This window comes from Lynx canadensis, chromosome B4 (genome assembly GCF_007474595.2).
Source record: "Lynx canadensis isolate LIC74 chromosome B4, mLynCan4.pri.v2, whole genome shotgun sequence".
NCBI lineage: Eukaryota > Metazoa > Chordata > Mammalia > Carnivora > Felidae > Lynx > Lynx canadensis.
In genome coordinates, this window is record NC_044309.1 from 17473936 (window position 1) to 17490233 (window position 16298).

The 16298-nt window shown below is 39.1% G+C and overlaps 1 long non-coding RNA gene across 1 annotated transcript; it reads left to right on the top strand.

Moving 5' to 3' along the window:
• Positions 1-4407: 4407 nt before the first annotated feature.
• LOC115519270 lies at positions 4408-10900 on the top strand. Its single transcript, XR_003970447.1, has 3 exons — positions 4408-4417; positions 9505-9512; positions 10792-10900. It is a non-coding gene; the product is annotated as an uncharacterized LOC115519270 (long non-coding RNA).
• Positions 10901-16298: the final 5398 nt, after the last annotated feature.

Sequence of the window (16298 nt, forward strand, 5' to 3'; positions counted from 1 at the left end):
ACCTGTCAGCACAGTGCCTGACTTGGGGCTCGAACTCAGGAACTGTGAGATCATGACCTGAGTGGAAGTCGGACACCTATCCAACTGACCCACCCAGGCGCCCCTATTACTTATACTTTTTATGGTGGTTGACAGGACAAAAATTCTATGAGTTTAAGAATACTTTGGGAAAAAAAGAATACTTTGAATAATTTGTAATGTATTAATCGCTAAAATATGTGTATATTTGAAATATAACAATAAATACATGTGTGAAACACTATTCCACTTACATTCAGTGTGTAGTGCTTATTATAATGCTGCCTTCTAGAATTTAATAGAAATGGTCTAGAAGGAGTGGGGGGTAATCTGAGCAAAATAGCAAAGAGCAGTCAATTTCTCCAGATCTACTGCTAAATGTCCATTGGTTTTCAGAAAAATTAAAAAATCTAAATAAGAGACATCTAGCCTCAAAGCACCTGGGTAGCTCAGTTGGTTACGCATCCGACTTTGGATCAGGTCATGATTTCATGGTTTATGAGTTCAAGCCCCGCTTCAGGCTCTGTGCTGACAGGTGGGATCCTGGAGCCCGCTTCAGATTCTGTGTCTCCCTCTCTCTCTGCCCCTCCCCCACTCATGCTCTGTCTCTCTCTCTCTCTCTGTCTAAAATAAATAAACACTAAAAAAAAAAAAAAGAGACATCTAGCCTTACAATCTGTAGGTTTACATTCAATAGGATAAACTAAGTGAGGGATGTTCATAATAGACTCTGGTTTCTCTGAAGATAAAATTGCCATTTGAATTTCCTAAACTGGTCAATACTATTTTAATTTAGAGAAATTATGAAGAGTTACCCTGAGATGTTTGGCTTACTTTTTTTGGCCTTAATATGGAAGCCACTAAAATTCTACAACTAAGTGCAGCCATATTTTAAAAAATCTTATTTATTTAAGTGATCTCTACACCCCATGTGGGGCTTGAACTCACAACCCTGAGATCAAGAGCATCATGTTTTTCCAACTGAGCCAGCCAGGTGCCCCAAGTATAGCCATTTTTAATAAGAGACAGTGCTGTGTTGAAGCTGGCAGGGATTTGGGACTCAGGCACTGATGTGCTCTCTCACTCAGTGACTTAATAGCTACCTACCATTGGCCATTTTATTTAACCTCTTTGGGTCTCGATTTCTTTCTTTCTTTTTTTTTCCTAATGTTTATTTATTTTTGAGAGAGAGAGAGAAACAGAGTGTGAGTGGGGGGAGGGGGAGAGAGAGACAGAGGATGAGTCGAGGAGGGGGAGAGAGAGAGGGAGACACAGAATCCCAAGCAGGCTCCAGGCTCTGAGCTGTCAGCACAGAGCCCGTCACGGGGCCCAAACTCATGAACCATGAGATCACGACCTGAGCTGAAGTTGGACACGTAACCAACTGAGCCACTCAGGTGCCCTGGGTCTCGATTTCTTTATGTGTAAAAAGGAACTATTACTAGGATTATGGTGGGGATAAAATGGATTATATTATATTTAATGTACCTAGTACAAGTCTTGTACATTTAGTGCTTATTAAATGATAGCTATTATTAGTATTGTCATTACATTTTTTTTAACGTTTATTAATTTTTGAGAGACAGAGAGACAGAGCATGAGCAGGGGAGGGGCAGAGAGAGAGCGAGACACAGAATCTGAAGCAGGTTTCAGGCTCTGAGCTGTCAGCACAGAGCCTGACACGGGGCTTGAACTCATGAACCAGGAGATCATGACCTGAGCTCAACTGACTGAGCCACCCAGATGTCCCTAGTATTATCATTTTTTATTATTATTAAATTTTACCCTTTCTAAATAGAGCAATAACTTCTAAAGCAGAAGTTGTGATTCCATAGGGGCACAAATAAATAGTACTAGAAACAAAAGGAGTTATATTTTCCTGGATGGGTGTATTTTGCTAATCTTTCCAATAACACACTCTTCAGACAAATCATTTGAAATATGACTCTGGTATTAGTGGACCGGCTTGACATTAAAAAAATAAGTTTGAGAGCAATTGTTGGCATCAAAAGGCACTTATTTAGTAAAGGCCTTGCTGTTTCCCAAGTGGTCAGTATTTAGAGTAGGGAACTCAAAGTGACAGGGTATTGGAGTAGTTTACGTGAAAAGTCCTTTGCCTTGGACACCCATGTTGTTACCATAAAATTGTTAGAGAGAAAGCAGCCCATGTTGCTTATTTTCCCTGCACTGTTCTAAAGCCGTTGTCATCAGAGGACCATGTCAAGAAAAAAAAAAAGTTATAAAAAGAAAACTAGTGATCTTTATCCACTGATTTTTAAAATAACAAATCTAGAGATACAAGAAAGCAATGGATTTTGGTAAGTAGTTCTGAGGGTGCTTAGGCTGAAAAACATAAATATTTACTTAAAATGAGAGTTCACAGAGAAACAGTAAAGAAAAGGAAACTAATTGCCAAACATGCAGAATGTATTTTAGGAGTAAAACGAGGGGGGAATTAATTTTTTAAAGTTAAGACAGCAGTTGGAATCATGACATTAGCTTTATTATTGCATATTATTACATTTAATGCATATAAAATTGCCGTGTAAAAATATAAATGAAATAAAAAAAAATCTCATTGGACTGCACACATACTACCTAGTGTTGAAATAAGGGAATCACACAAGGTAGAAGAGGAGCTTTGCCTTTGTGTTTTGGAAACTTCAGACTGTATTCTTGACTTTCCTAAGAAGTAACATAAATAAGCTCGGTGACTAGACCGTACTGTTTGAAATGTTTAAAGTGCAGTAATAATACAGCAAGTGCATAGCCCTCCCCCCACCCAAATCCCACAAAGGTGTTAATGTCTCTAAAATACGGCGGGTAGGCCTGGGAAATAAGCCACGATCAAGTCGGCCTCCTCACTGACTGACCCAAATTGATAAATACAAATATGAACACTTACCTAGTTCCTTCAGCCGAGGACCCTTGAGGCAATCTCATTTTTGAAAGTAGCCTTGGCGATTCTAGAAGTGTGATTTGAAGAGGGAGTAGGTTAAACGAAGTAGAAATAAAGCTCACCTATAAATATGAAGTCTGTAGAGATGGACATTTCCATCCAGATGTATTTTCCTTTTAGCGGGTAGGTCCTACTGCTGTGGACTGAATGTTTTTGTTCCCCTAAAGTTTGTATGTTAAAACTGTAATCCCCAATGAGATGGTGTTTGGGGGTGGGGCCTATGGGAGGTAAATAGGAGGTTGTAAGGGTGTACCCCTCATGTGGATGAATGCCTTTTTAAAAAGAGGAAAATATGAGATCTCTTTCTCTCTATGTGTGAATGGCCTTCTGAGATAGAGAGAGAGAGAGAGAAAGAGAGAGAGAAACACAGATCTCTCTCTCTGTCTAAATGTAGACATGTGAGGACATAACCAAGGAGAGGGTCCTACACCAAGGACCTGACTATGCAGCTACTCTCTTCTTGGACATCCAGCCTCCAGAACTGTGAGAATTAAGTGGTTGTTGTTTAGCCATCCTGTTGGTGGTATTCTGTTAGAGCAGCTCAATCTGACCAAGACAACTACCAATTGGAATCTATCAAGACAGAAATATGGACATCCATTTAGACATACAGATGGAAACATTTTCCGCACTACTCTTTTCTGAGAAACACCTTTGTTAACACCAGTGACTTATTATTTTTAAGGAAGTTTACTTATAGTTCTAAGCAATCTTCTTTTGATTTGTCTTCTTTAGATTTCTTAGCACTTTGAGTTAGTATAGTTTGTTCAGCTCCCTAATGATCTATTTGCGAGTAACTGATGACATTTTAATGCAGCTTTACCTGATGCAAGGAATTCCAAACTGAGTTGCAGAGAAATCTGCTACATCATGGCTAAATTGTTAGGGATCTGGAAGTATTTGTAAACACAACACCTATGTTATTGGCAAAAGATGAAGATAGAAAAGCAGAATGCGAGAAATTAATGTTGAGATAATGGTTCCCTTTTTACAAAGAGACTACAAGAAAACTTCTCAAGAAGGTAGTAGTAGAGATAGTTGATAATTTGATGGCATTCACCACTTCAGGGTAACACAAAGAAACAGACTGACAGATCAGCATGCATGTGGGGAGTCACATAGCGGATGGAACTGGATTCAAGGTTTTCACTGTGCCATTTGCATTATGAGGGCTCTAAGAACCTTGAAAAGTTTTGCTTTTTGGGGGAAAAGGTGACATATACAAAAATATATAGAGGACTCTAATGAGGAGTTTAATGGTCAGGTGTTCTGTATCTCCACCGAGGGTGGAATAAAGGCAATCGGTATTATACAAGCAAACAAAGGAGACATGGGCTAAGTGTAAAGAAAGCAGTGGTCAAACTCTTGAATGTAAAATTGGTTAATGGGTTGTGTAATTTTCTTTATTGCAGATTTCAAAGCGGCTGAGTGTTAATCTTAGTTTAGATAGAGGACTGACAAGTTAACCATCTGATGAAGGAGTTAGCAAACTTTGTCTATAAAGGGTCAGAGAGTAAATATGTTTGGTTTGGGGACCATGTGACCTCTGTTGCAGCTACTCAACTTTGAGTGGTAGGCTAATACAGCCTTAAACAATAGTGTAAATGAGTGAACATGGCCATGTTCCAATAAATCTTTATTTATAAAAAGAGAAGGCAGGTGGGATTTGGGCCATAGTTTGCCAGGGTTGTGGTCTGATATCATTTTTCTGTGGAAGACTGTGTGGAACATTTGCTCGGTAGAGTTTTTTTTCCTTTCTTTAATGTTTATTTATTTTTGAGAGAGAGAGACAGACAGACAGACAGAATCCAAAGCAGACTCCAGGCTCTGAGCTATCAGCAAAGAACCTGAGGCAGGGCTTGAACTCACAAACTGTGAGATCATGACCTGAGCCTGAGCTAAAGTCTGGTGCTTAACCAACTGAGCCACCCAGGCACCCCTGCTTGGTAGAATCTAAGAGGAATGATGATAAGTGAGCTCTATCTCTGTGATCTTCTTATTCTACAATTAATTATTATTATTATTATTATTATTATTATTCTATAATCTTAAAATTCCATAATAGCTCATTTTGGGTATGATCTTTTGTGGAAACAAAACAGATCTTTACAGTTTCACACTTATTTGCCAATATAACCATAAGACTCACTGCAGACTATAAGCATCTTAACAGCACAGCTGATTTACTTCATTTCTATATTCTCACTGCACAGTACAGTGCCCATCACTAAATAGATATTAAATACATATTTTAATTGAAGCATCAAGTGTTTAAACATTTCTAATCTGCCTTAAGTGCATTAAAAATTCTAAAATATCTAGAAACAAAGTAAGAACTCAAGGATCCCCTTTGATACAATCATGAGCCTACCAATAAATGTTTCTTTTTGCCTTTGGAAACATTTTATTGCTGCAATACCAAAAAAACGCTCTGCCTGAAATCTTGTATTCAGGGGTCCCATGTAGTCAGAGACACAGACCAGATAGGTTTATGTCAGAGGAATATCAAATACATTGTGTGGAGCACGAAAATCCAATTTGGCAATATTGTACAGATTCCCCTATCTGTGACCCTGCAGAAACAACTTACAGGGGCTTGATTCCATTATCAAATTCTTTTGTGGGAGCAATAAATATGACCAGGGTGTAGCAGGTTTCCTTTAAGTTCCAGTGACAGCTGATGGGCAGAAAACGTTGACTGGAAAACTTTACAAGGAGAAAGTAAATGCCTCATTCTGAGAGAAAGCTTTACAATTATAGTTGAATATAGGGAGGTTGCAGTTAATAGCAGTAAAGGATGGCATGAACGAGCAATCCTGTATTCAGGGTCATTGAAATTTTTCCAGTTGTTGAATAAGTGGTACAATGAACAGAATGACTTATGGGATGCAATGAGAAGGTAATTTTATTTTTTTTTCTTAGGAGTTTCTCTGCATTTATTTGGTCTCATTTGTCTTCTGCTGATTAAAAACTGGGAACTCTTATCTGATTACTCTCCACCTTCCTTCCTTCCTTCCTCCCTCCCTCCCTCCCTTCCTCCCTTCCTCCCTTCAATACAAGTTAGTTAAAATATAGTGTAGTATTGGTTTTAGTAATAGAATTTAGTGATTCGTCACTTACATATAACACCCAGTGCTCATCCCAAGTGCCCTCCTTAATGCCCATCACCCATTTAGCCCATCCCCCGACCCAACCCTCCTCCAGCAACCCTCAGTTTGTTCTCTGGATTTATGGTTTGCCTCCCCCTCTGTTTTTATCTTATCTTTCCTTCCCTTCCCCTGTATTCATCTGTTTTGTTTCTTAAATTCCACATGAGTGAAATCATATGATACTTGTCTTTCTCTGACTTATTTCGCTTAGTATTATACACTCTTGTTCCATCCACATTGTTGAAAATGGAAAGATTTCATTTATTTCATCACCAAGGAATATTCCATTTATATACATACCACATTTTCTTTATCCATCCATCAGTCGATGGACATTTAGGCTCTTTCAATAATTTGGCTATTGTTGATTGTACTGCTATAAACAGTGGGGTGCATGTGCCCCTTTGAATCAGCATTTTTGTATCCCTTGGATAAATATCTAGTAGTGCAATTGCTGGGTTGTAGGGTGATTCTATTTTTAATTTTTTGAGGAACCTCCATACTGGTTTCTAGAGTGGCTGAAGCACTTTTCATTCCTACCAACAGTGCAAAAATGTTCTCCTTTCTCTGCATCCTCACCCCCCACATCCTGAGTTATTTTTAGCCATTCTGACCGGTGTAAGGTGGTATCTCATTGTGGTTTTGATTTGTGATTCTCTGGTGAAGAGGGATGTTGAGCATCTCTTCATGTGTCTGTTAGCCATTTGGATGTCTCCTTTGGAAAAATGTCTTTTCATGTCTTCTGCCCATCTCTTCACTGGATTATTTGTCTTTTTGGGTGTGGAGTTTGATAAGTTCTTTACAGATTTTGATTACTAATCCTTTATCTGATACATCATTTGCACATATCTTCTCCCATTCTGTTGGTTGACTTTTAGTTTTGTTGAATGTTTCCTTCACTGTGCAGGAGCTTTTTATGTTGATGAAGTCCCAATAGTTCATTTTTGCTTTTGTTGCCCTTGCTTCTGGAGATGTGTTGAGTAAGAAGTTGCTGCAGCCAAGGTCAAAGAGGTTTTTGCCTGCTTTCTCCTCGAGGATTTTGATGGCTTCCTGTCTTACATTGAGGTCTTTCATCCATTTTGAGTTTATTTTTGGGTATGGTGTAAGAAAGTGGTCCAGGTTCATTCTTCTGCATGCCACTGTCCAGTTTTCCCAACACCATTTGCCAAAGAGGCTCTTTTTTCCCCTGGATATTCTTTCCTGCTTTGTCAAAGATTAGTTGGCCGTACGTTTATGGGTCCATTTCTGGGTTTTCTATTCTGTTCCACTCATCTATGTGTCTGTTTTTGTGCCAATACCACACTATCTTGATGATACAGCTTTCTTTGTAATACAGGCTAAAGTCCAGAATTGTGATGCCTCTGGCTTTGGTTTTCTTTTTCAACCTCACTTTGGCTATTCAGGTTTTTTTTCTGGTTCCATACGCATCTTAGAATTGTTTATTCTAGATCCGTGAAGAATGCTGGTGTTTTTTTGGTAGGAATTGCTGATTTGGTTAGTATTGCCATTTTAACAATATTTGTTCTTCCAATCCATGAGCATGGAATGCTTTTCCTTTGTGTCTTCTTTAGTATCTTTCATAAGCTTTCTATAGTTTTCAGCGTATAGATCTTTTACCTCGTTGGTTAGGTTTATCTCTAGGTATCTTATGGATTTTGGTGCAGTTGTAAATGGGATTGATTCCTTGATTTCTCTTTCTGATGATTCATTATTGATGTATAGAAATGCAACTGATTTCTGTGCATTGATTTTATATCCTGTGACATTGCTGAATTCACGTATTAGATACAGCAGGGTATTTTGGTGGAGGCTTTCAGGTTTTCCATGTAGAGTGTCATGTCATCTTCAAAGAGTAAAAGTTTGACTTCTTCCTTGGCAATTTGTATGCTTTTTATTTCTTTTTGTTGTCTGATTGCTGAGGCTAGGACTTCCAGTACTATGTTGAACACAGTGGTGAGAGGGGACATCCTTGTCGTATTCCTGATCTCAGGGGGAAAGCTCTCAGTCTTTCTCCATTAAGGATAATATTAGCTGTGGGTATTTCATATATGGCCTTTAGGATGTTGAGGTATGTTCCTTCTTTTTTTTTAAGTTTTTTTTTCTTAAAAAATTTTTTTTTTTCAACGTTTATTTATTTTTGGGACAGAGAGAGACAGAGCATGAACGGGGGAGGGGCAGAGAGAGAGGGAGACACAGAATCGGAAACAGGCTCCAGGCTCCGAGCCATCAGCCCAGAGCCCGACGCGGGGCTCGAACTCACGGACCGCGAGATCGTGACCTAGCTGAAGTCGGACGCTTAACCGACTGCGCCACCCAGGCGCCCCTTAAGTTTTTTTTTCTGATGTCTATTTATTTTTGAGAGAGAGAGACAGAGTGCAAGCAGGGTGTGGGTGGGGACAAAGAGAAAGGGAGACGCAGAATCTGAAGCAGGCTCCAGGCTCTGAGCTGTCAGCACACAGCCTGATGCGGGGCTTGAACTCATGAACCGCGAGATCATGACCTGAACCGAAGTCGGACACTTAACTGACTGAGCCACCCAGGTGCCCCAGTTATGTTCCTTCTATCCTTCTTTTTCTGAGGGCTTTTGTCAAGAAAGAATGCTGTATTTTGTCAGATGCTTTTTCTGCACCTATTGACAGGATCATATGGTTCTTATCCTTTCTTTTATTAATGTGACGTATTGTGTTGATTGATTTGCAAACATTGAACCAGCCCTGCAGCCCAGGAATAAGTCCCACTTGATTATGGGGGATAATTCTTTTAATGTATTGTTGAATTTGATTTGCTTGTGTCTTGTTGAGAATTTTTACATCAAGGTTCATCAGGGATATTGGCCTGTAATTCTCCTTTTTAGTGGGGTCTTTGTCTGGTTTTGGAATCAAGGTAATGCTGGCTTCATATAATAAGTTTGGAAATGTTTCCTTCCATTTCTTTTCTTTGGGACAGTTTGAGAAAAATAGGTATTACTTCTGCTTTAAATGTCTGATACAATTCGCCTGAGAAGCCATCTGGTCTGTTTTCTCCTCTAGATTTGTTTGTTCATCTGTGATTTTATCTATTTTGGTTTTTCTCTCTCTCTCTCTTTGATAAGTCTGGTTAGGGATATATCTATTTTGTTTATTCTTTCAAAGAATCAGCATTTAGTTTCATTGATATGTTCTACTGTTTCTGTATGTTTGTTTCGACATCATTTATTTCTGTCCTAAACTTTATTATTTCCCTTTTTTCTGCTGGCTTTAGGCTTTATTTGCTGCTCCTCTTCTAGCTCCTTTAGGTGTAAGGTTAGGTTGTGTATTTGGGACCTTTCTTGCTTCTTGAGATAGGCCTGGATTGCAATTTATTTTCCTCTTACGACTGCTTTTGCTGCATCCCAAAGAGTTTGGAGTGTAATCTTTTCATTTTCATTTGCTTCGATGTATTTTTTTTTCTCCTGTAAGTTCCTGATTAACCCATTTGTTCTTTAGTAGGATCTTCTTTAACCTCTGTGTATTTGAGTGTTTTCCAATATTTTTCTAGTGGTTGATTTCAAGTTGTGATCTGAAAATACGCATGATATGATCTTGATCTTTTTTGTACCTATTGAGGGCTGATTTGTGACCCAGTATGTGATCAGTTCTGGAGAATGTTCCATGTACATTTGAGAAGAATGGGTGTTCTGCTGCTTTAGGATGAAATGTTCTGAATATATCTGTTAAGTCCATCTGGTTCAGTGTGTCATTCAAAGCCATTGTTTCCATGTTGAATTTCTGCTTAGATGATCTGTCCATGGTTATGAGTGGGGTATTAAAGTCTCCTATTTTTATGGTATTATTATCAATGAGTTTTTTTAATGTTTGTTATTAATTGATTTATACATTTGGAGGCTCTCAAGTTGAAGGCATAAATGTTTACAATTGTTACATCTTGATGGATAGACCCCTTAATTATGGTATAATGCCCTTCTTCATCTCTTGTTATAGTCTTTGGCTTAAAATCTAGTGTGTCTGATGTAAATGTGGCTATTCCAGCTTTCTTTTGGCCTCCATTAGCATGATGGTTGGTTCTGCATCACCTCACTTTCAATCTGCAGGTGTCTTTAGGTCCCAAATGATTCTCTTGTAGGCAGCATATAGATGGATTTTTAAAAATCCATTCTGAAACTCTATGCCTTTTGATTGGAGCATTTAGTCCATTTACATTTAGAGTGATTATTGAAAGAAATGAATTTAGTGCTATTGTGTTACCTGTAGAGTTAGTGTTTCTGGGTGATGTTTTCTGGTCCTTTGTAGTCTTTGTTGCTTTGGTCTTCTTCTTTTTTTTTTTTTCTCCACTCAAAGAGTCCCCCTTAGTACTTCTTGCAGGGCTTATTTAGTGGTCACAAACTCCTTTAGTTTTTGTTTGTCTGGGAAACTCTTTATCTCTCCTATTCTGGATGACAGCCTTGCTGTATAAAGAATTCTTGGCTTCATATTTTTCCCATTCAGCACATTGAACATTTCCTGCCACTCCCTTTGGCCTGACAGGTTTCAGTGAATAGATCTGCTGCTGACTTTATGTGTCTACCCTTGTAGGTTAAGGACCTTTTGTCCCTAGCTGCTTTCAGAATTCTCTCTTTATCTTTGTAGTTTGCAAGTTTCACTATGCTATCTTATGGTGTTGACCTGTTTTTATTGATTTTGGGGGGAGTTCCTGTGCCTCTTGGACTTGAATGCCTATTTCCTTACCCAAATTAGGGAAGTTGTCAGCTATAATTTGTTCAAATAAACTTTCTGCCCCCTTTTCCTGTGTTCTTCTTCTGGGATTCTTATGATATGGATATTGTTTCATTTCATGGAATCACTAAGTTCTCTAAGTCTCCCCTCATGATATGATAATTTCCTTTCCCTCTTTTTCTCAGTTTCATTATTTTCCATAATTTTATCTTCTATATCACCTATTCTCTGCTTCTTCAATCCTTGTTGTCACTGTATTCAGTTGGTTTTGCATCTCAGTTATAGCATGTTTTATCTCATTCTGACTAGTTTTTAGGTCTTTAATCTCTGCAGCAAGGGTTTCTCTAGTGTCTTCTGTGCTTTTTTCAAGCCCAGCTAGTAGTCTTATGATCATTGTTTTAAATTCTTGTTCAGATATATATTGCTTATATCTGTTTTGAGCAAGCCCCTGGCTGTGATCTCCTTCCTCTTGACCTTTTTATGGGGGAGAATTCCTCCATTTTGGCATTTTGGCTAACTTTCTATCTTTTGTGTGTTTTAAAAGCTTGTTACATTTCCTGCACCTGAGAATACCGCCATATTAAAAATGGGTCATACACTGTCCTAGGCCTGGCACTTCAGGAAGTGTTTCTGGTGTATGCTGTGTGCACTCTGCTGTTGCATTTTGGCTGCTCTTTCCCACTGGCCGGTCCTCTGCAGAGCTCCTCCTTGCTTGTAGTGGGGGAGTGTTTGGACCTTTAAGAATGTATGCTTTTATTGTTCCTTGAAGTGACCCTGGAAAAAAGAGGGCAGGGGAGGAAGCCTGATTCCAAAAAAAGAAAAAAAAAAAGAACAAAAACCTAACAGAGAATCAAAAAACTATAAGGGTGATCCAAAGAAAAAGAAAAAAAGAAGAGACAAAGGAAAGTATAAACAAAGCCGGATCCAAAAAAAAGGAGAAAAGGAAATGAAACAAACAAACAAACAAACAAACAAACAAACAAGAAAGTATGAGCCGGATTCCAAAAGAAAAAGAAGAAGAAGAAAGAAAAAAAATAAAAACTGCAGGTGTCACTTTGAAGCACTCAGTTTTCAGTGCAATTGGTGCCTGTGAGCTGCTGGCTCTGCTGGTTTTCTGGGGGGCAGGTCTGCTGCTCTGGCTCAGACTCTGTCTTGCCCCAGCAAAGCAGTTGCCAGGCGTAGGGGAGGGGGCAGCAGGATTTGGTGTAAGCAGGTCACCTGCCTCCACTGGGGGCCGCTGTGCAGCTCTCTGAAGTCCCACCATGTTGGTGTTGGGGGGAAAATGGCACCACCCCAATCTCTCATCCTGGACCGGGGATCTCACCCCTTGCTATTCAGACAGCCTTCACAGAGTAGCGAGGGCAGGCAGCTTGCCCTGTATCACAACTACCCTGCATTTTTTCTTTGGCACACAGCTGGGATTCAAAACCTGAAGTCTTAAAGAACCTGGTAGCATGTGGATCTGCTCCCCTCCTCCGGAGTAGAGCCTCTTCACACTACGTGAGGTCCTCTGTCCCTGAAAAACACACCTGCACAGTGCACGGAATTGATGGTGTCACACTACTAAGAGCAGCAAAGGTTACATTCCCTCTGGGTGTGCCTCTGTCCCCTGCTGATGAAAGGCCATTGGCTGGCACCTGCAGGGTCTTTTGTCCTTGGGGAGGCAATATACCTTCTTCCAAATGTACTCCAGAAAGGAGAATGCTCTCTTCCAGTGTACCCCGGAGATCCCTACACCATGCTGTGCACTCAGGGGACAGTTCCCTTCTCCCCAGGAGCAGATACCACAGATCTGCTCTGGAGAAAGTTGCACACATCCAAAACCTCAGAGTTTGAGCTCCATATGGTATTTGCCAAAAAAAAACCCAAAAAAAACCAAAAACCCAAAACAAACCCAAACAAACAAAATCCACAAAGCAAAACAAAACAAAACAAACAAACAAAAAACCCAAAAAACAAACTTGGGACACTTAGTACTTCTTGTTCTCCAGTCCTTGGTCCAGAGACATCTTCCTCTTGTATTAACTCAGTATCACACTTTCTCACCCCACCCTCTGTCTCTCCGTTTTGGACTCCATGGAAAGAGTTCTCTCCCTTCCCTGACACTGCTATTTTTCTCTTCCCCAATTCACTTCCATGTACCTGACACCTGCCAAGCTGTCTCCCTCCAACTGTGAAGATCCTTCTGACAGTCCACAGATTGATTTCCTATGTGTTCCAAGTGATCTTACCTCAATACAGCTGTGTTTGAGGGACAAGGAATGCCCAGGGTCCCCCCTACTTCTACACCATCTTAACTCCTTCTCTCTTATGTGATTGCTTTTAAGAAATAGGAATTTTTACTATCACTTAAGTCAGAAACAAACTTTATTTCCAGAATTAAAATGTCTCATCTGTACTAGATAACTTTCCTGAGACAAACCAACAAACAAAAAACTGGACAAAATACATGAAACAATAATTTTCAAGGCATTAGCCATCAGGCATGAAGGACAGTGAAGGCTGAGAGAGACAGAAAATAAGTCAGGTGTGGGGCGCCTGGGTGGCGCAGTCGGCTAAGCCTCCGACTTCAGCCAGGTCACGATCTCGCGGTCCGTGAGTTCGAGCCCCGCATCAGGCTCTGGGCTGATGGCTCAGAGCCTGGAGCCTGTTTCCGATTCTGTGTCTCCCTCTCTCTCTGCCCCTCCCCCGTTCATGCTCTGTCTCTCTCTGTCCCAAAAATAAAATAAAACGTTGAAAAAAAAATTTTAAAAAAGAAAATAAGTCAGGTGAGCCCTATGATTGTTACAGTAGCTTGAAAGAATTTCCATGCTGTAATATAGGGTGGGTAGACTCAGGTAGAACCCAGAGGACACCCTGAATTGAAGAAATAGAGTTGAGAGTTCAAGGTGGCTGAATCATCTGCAGTCCACAGAACAGAGTCCTGAAAAAGAGAGAGTTGTACAAAGAAATAACTCTTGAGATTGCAGGAGGACCCACTTGAGTAGTTAGCAGAGTATTGATGAGCATATATATGTGAAAAAACAGTAAACCTGAGTCTAGGGAATGAAACCATCCAAAAGGATTACCAGGAGCATTATGTGGCAGCCAGTCAAGGTTGGAATAGTACCTGTCCTATCAGCGAGTCTAGAAAACTTCACGATTATGGGGCACTGGGTAGAGAGATCAGAGAGGTCTTGCCTCAGTAGGGTGGAATAAAGAGCTCTAAAATAAATAATTCAAAAATTCAAAAAAAATTAAGTAGAGACATGGAAGATATAAAAAGACTTAAACTTCTAGAGGTGAAAACTATAATGTATCAGAAAAAACTATACAGAGTTGCTTTAATGGAAGATTTGATATCATAGAAGAAAAGATTAGTGAATTTGAAGACATAGTAATAGATAATTGAAAATGAAACATGAAGAGAGTAAATGAAATAAAAAAAAATCATTGAGCTGTGGGACAACTGAATGTAACTTAATATACATGTAATTGTAGTTCCCAAAGGTGAGATGGGTAGAGAAAGACTTGAAAAATAATGGATGAACATTTTCCAAATTTGGAAATTTTTATAAATTTCAAGCAAAGGAATAAATAACACTGGAAATGATAACTCTACCAGTCAATGCATAAGATATTTTCCTTATTTAAATCTCCTAAAGTTATAATTGACTGTTTAAACAAAAAACCCCATATAACTGTACTGTAGGGTTTATAATACATATATATTATATTTATAATATATACATATATATGTAAAAACGTAACAAAAATAACATAAAGACCCACAGAGGAGAAATTAAAGTATATTTTTATAAAGTTGTTATACCATGTTTTTCTAATATCACGGTATATTTGAAAGTGGGTTGTGATAAAATGAAGATGTAGAATATGAACCCTAGAACAATCACTAAAATATCACAATGAAAAATTATAGCCAATAGGCCAGGAGATCAAATGAATTCATAAGAATACTCAACCTAAAAGAAATTAGGGGCACCTTAATGGCTCAGTCATTTGAACATCTGACTCTTGATTTTGGCTTAGGTCATGATCTCATGGTTTGTGGGATCGAGCCCTATGTCAGGCTCTGTACTGGCAGTGTGGAGCCTGCTTGGAATTCTTTCTCTCCTCTGTCTCTCCTCCTTCCCCCACTCATGCAGTCTCTCTCTCAAAATAAACAAACTTAAAAAAAAAAAAAAGAAATTGGAAAAAGAAGAAAAAGGGAACAAATAAAAGATGAGGTAAATAGCTGGCAAATATCATGACTTAAATTATATCAGTAGCCATATTAAATTTAAATGGTATGAATATCCTATTAAAAGGCAAGTGTTGGAAGACTGGATAAAAAAGCAAGGCTCAATTTATATTTTACTTTCTAGAAATCCACTTTAAACATCAAGACAAATAGACTAAAAGGTTGAAATACATATAATGTTTATACTAGTCAAAATAGAGTGTCTGATAATGTCAGACAAAATGGATTTCAGAGAAAATAATATTCTTAAGGATGAATAGTCACCTCATCATGATGTAGGGTGACTCATGAGGTGGTGTAGTCACCTCATCATGATGTAGGGTGAAAAGACTTACCAATTTGAGATGTTTTTTTTTTTTTTTTTTTTTTTTTTTTTTTTTTTTAACCAGGGAAGAGAGTACTGAAGTACATGAAGCAAAAACTTACAAGTCTGCAGGGAGAAATAGACAAATCTATAACTGAAAATGGAGATTCCAGTACTTCTCTCTGGATAATTTCTAGAACAATTATATAGAAAATTGATGAGATGTTGACTTGAAAAGCAACTTTATCTAATTAACACTTATAGAACACTCCACCCAATGTTTATAGCAGCACTTTCAACGTTTATTTATTTTTGGGACAGAGAGAGACAGAACATGAACAGGGGAGGGGCAGAGAGAGAGGGAGACACAGAATCGGAAACAGGCTCCAGGCTCTGAGCCATCAGCCCAGAGCCCGACGCGGGGCTCGAACTCACAGACCGCGAGATCGTGACCTGGCTGAAGTCGGACGCTTAACCGACTGCGCCACCCAGGCGCCCCTATAGCAGCACTTTCAACAATAGCCAAATTATGGAAAGAGCCTAAATGTCCATCAACTGACGAATGGGTAAAGAAGATGTGATTTATGTATACAATGGAATACTACTTGGCAATGAGAAAGAATGAAATCATGCCATTTGCAGCAATGTGGATGGAACTGGAAGGTATTATGCTAAGTGAAATGAGTCAGTCACAGAAAGATAGATATCCTATGTTTTTATTCATATGTGGAACTTGAGACAGTTAGCAGAAGACCATGGGGGAAGAAAAGGGGTAAAAGAGTTACAAACAGAGAGGGAGGGAGGCAAACCATGAGAGAGTCTTAAATACAGAGAACTAAGGGTTGATGGATGGCGGGGGAGAGGGGAAAATGGGTGATGGGCATTGAGGAGGGCACTTGTTGGGATGAGCACTGGGTGTTGTATGTAAGCGAAGAAT